We start from the raw sequence: 3,850 nt of genomic DNA, 5'->3' as shown, positions 1-3,850 counted from the left end.
GAAAAAGTGAGGCAGCTTCCCAGGTCGCATTTACATTGTGGACTCTGCAATTCTAACTCCCAGGGCATCACGTCCTGCTGGCAGAAGGGAACCAAGGTAGCTATGGCAACCTGACAAACCTCAAATAATATTAATATTCACAAACATCTGAAGGCTGCAATCTTTAAAAAAAAAACAATAACACCAGCAATGACAGCAGCAACAACCACAGCCGTAGTAATTTGTAACTCTCCCCTCTGGAGAAGCACAGAAGTCCATATATTATTTTTTAATAATCAGTCATAAATTAACTAATTCCTGCAATCCTTAAACCTGTTTTTCCTTCCACCTTGCCATTGTCTTCAGATGTCAAAACATGTAAAATAAATGGCCTATATTTCCTTCAGATGTTTGTCAATAATAATTGTTCTCTTGCTGCTGCTGCTGCTAAGTCGCTGCAGTTGTGTCCGACCCTGTGCGACCCCTGGCAGCCCACCAGGCTCCCCCGTCCCTGGGATTCTCCAGGCAAGAACACTGGAGTGGGTTGCCATTTCCTTCTCCAATGCATGAAAGTGAAAAGTGAAAGTGAAGTCGCTCAGTTGTGTCTGACTCTTAGCGACCCCATGGACTGCAGCCCACCAGGCTCCTCCGTCCTTGGGATTTTCCAGGCAGGAGTACTGGAGTGGGTTGCCATTGCCTTCTCCGAAATGTCCTCTTAGAGAATAAAAAATTATATGTATCTGACAGCAAAAGCTCCCTTCTGTGTTGCAACTTTAAAAGTCTCCTTCTGCCTTTAAATTTCTGTTCAAGATTTTTAGACTCTGCCTTGCTCTTTTTCTGAATCATCAAATCCAGAGGTTTACATGGAGAACATTCACCTTGGAAGAGCAATTAAAAATGCACATTGCTGGTCTCTGCCTTAGAGATGTAAATTTATTAGGGTTGGAGTGGGGCCCAGGAATCTGCATTTTAAATTATCTCCCTGACTGATTCAGAAGCAGAGATACTAGGTAAGCCTGTAAGAAATAGCTCAAGTGTTTTTGGCAGGCTCGGAGCTGGAGCAAAGGATAGATAGGTATCCATCTCTGCTCTGAAAGTTTAGTTCTCTTTCCTAATTCTCACTTCTCCTCTTCACCACAAACCTTTGGTCTTTGAGATACAATGCTATAGAAAAAAACTCAGGCACTGGAATGATGTCTGGATTTGAATCCTAGGTGCTGCATCTACTAAAGGTAAACTCTTGACCACAGGCATATAAATTCATTCTGACTCAGTTTCTCCATCTGTGAAATGGCCCTATGATGATGGTGTTCAGAGAGTGCCTGACTTAGTATCTTGCAAATAGTAAGTGCTTAGACATTGCTGTTACTATGAACTTCATTTTTACTTGAAACTGCCAGTGCCAAAGTGTTAACTTCAGTTCAGTTCAGTTCGGTTGTTCAGTTTTGTCCAACTCTTTGCATCCCCATGAACTGCAGTACACCAGGCTTCCCTGTCCTTCATTAACTCCCAGAGCTTGCTCAAACTCATGTCCATCAAGTTGGTGATGCCATCCAACCGTCTCATCTTCTGTCATCCCCTTCTCCTCTTGCCTTTATTCTTTCCCAGCATCAGGGTCTTTTCGAATGAGCCAGTTCTTCACATCAGGTGGCCAAAGTATTGGAGCTTCAGCTTCAGCATCAGTCCTTCCAATGAATATCCAGGACTGATTTCCTTTAGGATTGACTGGTTTGATCTCCTTGCAGTCCAAGGGACTCTCAAGAGTCTTCTCCAACACCACAGTTTAAAAGCATCAATTCTTTGGCGCTCAGCCTTCTTTATGTCCAATTCACATCCATACATGACCACTGGAAAAACCATAGCTTTGACTAGATGGACCTTTGTCAGCAAAGTGATGTCTCTGCTTTTTGATATGCTGTCTAGGTTTGTCATAGCTTTTCTTCCAAGGAGTAAGCGTCTTTTAATTTCGTGGCTGCAGTCACCATCTGCTAGTGTTAGCTTACGGAGGTTTATATGTGATCATGCTCATGTTAGGATGGTTTTTCTGTTCTTTTACTCCCACTTTTCCCTTTCTCCGTGGCCCTGAATGAAGGCCCGTTGGTGGGTTGCTGAGCCCTGTCGTGGAAGCGGGAGGAGGAGCGCTGTGAGACTGACAGCAGACCAGAGGGCATGCAGGCAGCGAGGCTCCCGGAAGGCCCGGATCCCGCACGGGGTGCCAGACGACAGCTCAGGTGAGATAAAGGTGCGGGGTCCGCGCGTTCGTGTTGTCTGTCGGGCTCACTGAGCCCAGCAAGCAGACTGTGGTCTGTTTCATTGCTGCCTTTCCTTCTGGAAACGTTGATAAGGGCAGGCTGGGTAAGGACAGAGTTTAGAAAAGGATTTTCTTGTTAGCTGTCCCCACTGTGTGCTGTAGTCCTAGGGACTTGGTGCAGTGGTGGCGAGATAAGGCACACTCGAGGTTCTGCGTGTACTGGTGTGCCTTCCACCAAATCTGTTACCCATCCAGTGTTTTGACATGATGGAGTTTCCAGTTTCAGACTGATCACTGAACAGGATCAACGGATGGGAGCAAAGAATTTAATTCTTAACTTCTGTTGGAGGAGACGATGTGACTGCTTTTTGACATGTGAACTGGACCCAGACACTTGGAGGCTCTTCATTCCTACCCGTGTCCTACCCCAGAATGTACACTCTGCCCACTGCTGGCACAGCCAGAGCCATTCAGGGATGCAGACTTGAGAGAGCAGTGTGTGTGGTGGAGACCATCCTGACCGAGTATGAGGATCCTGTTAAGGCCTCTATATAAGCTCTGTATAAGCAGGTGTGGAGAGCTACTCATCTTGCAGTCCCTCAAGACAAATCTTCTCTGTAAATTCCCTTGCTTATTTATTTATTTTTTTTGGTTGATAAATTTTATTTAAAAATTTATCCAAATATTCCAGATTGAGTTTTGATCATCTTCTTCCTCTTCTTCATCTTGATTAGTGAGGAAACAACACAATTTGTAACTTTGCTGTTAGCTACTATGCGTAACAAATCATGTACATTATCCTTCTTTAAACAGTTTTTGGTAAGATATTTCAAATACCTTTTGGAAAAGAGCACTTCAGAAGTTACAGTAATCTTGCTCTTGCTTCTTCTTCTTTTTTTTTTAATCTTGCTTCTTTTGATTGTTATGACACCACTGCCCAGATTGTCTGCTTTTCCATTCACCTTGATCCTCTCCTGAAGAAACTGCTCAAAACTGGTGACATCCATGTTTTCATCTTCTCTACACGGTGGGTACACTAAGTGCTTAGTTGCTCAATCGTGTCTGACTCTTTGCAACACCATGGACAGTAGCCCGCCAGGCTCCTCTGTCCATGGGATTCTCCAGGCAAGAATACTGGACTGGGTTGCCATTTCCTTCTCCAGGGGATCTTTCCAACCCAGGGATCAAACCCACATTTCTTAAGTCTCCTGCATTGGCAGGCAGGTTCTTTACCACTAGCGCCACCTGAGAAGCTGGGTACAGTACAGAGTAAACTTCAGGATCTGCTTCTTTTTTTTGCCCCACCTTCACCACAAGCATTTTCATAGGCGCCATGGCAGCAGTGGAGGCAGAAAGGGCTCCCTTGCTTATTTGAACAGCGGCCTATCATCTGGAGTGATCTGCCTCTTTCTTTGGTCTATCTGTGCCCTGCATATAGGAGGGACAGTTTGTGAATCAACAGTTTGGATCATGAATCCTCAAAAGAGAATTTTTTGGGGGAAATTCCTAATTATTTCTTAAGGCCACAGTGCTAAGGGACTTTAATTGTTTTGCCATAGATTGCAAACTGGCATGTATGGGCCAAATGAATTCTTCAAAATGTTTTGCTTTTTTAACAGC

General features: G+C 44.4%; 1 pseudogene; it reads right to left on the bottom strand.

The window, feature by feature from the left end:
• Nucleotides 1–2,896: 2,896 nt before the first annotated feature.
• LOC122700818 lies at nucleotides 2,897–3,565 on the bottom strand (annotated as a pseudogene).
• Between the last annotated feature and the right edge of the window lie 285 nt (nucleotides 3,566–3,850).

The sequence above is a fragment of the Cervus elaphus genome, chromosome 9 (genome assembly GCF_910594005.1).
Source record: "Cervus elaphus chromosome 9, mCerEla1.1, whole genome shotgun sequence".
In the NCBI taxonomy this organism is placed as follows: Eukaryota; Metazoa; Chordata; class Mammalia; order Artiodactyla; family Cervidae; genus Cervus; species Cervus elaphus.
Note: the sequence above shows the minus strand (reverse complement) of the source record. Positions and strands in the feature narration are given on the sequence as shown.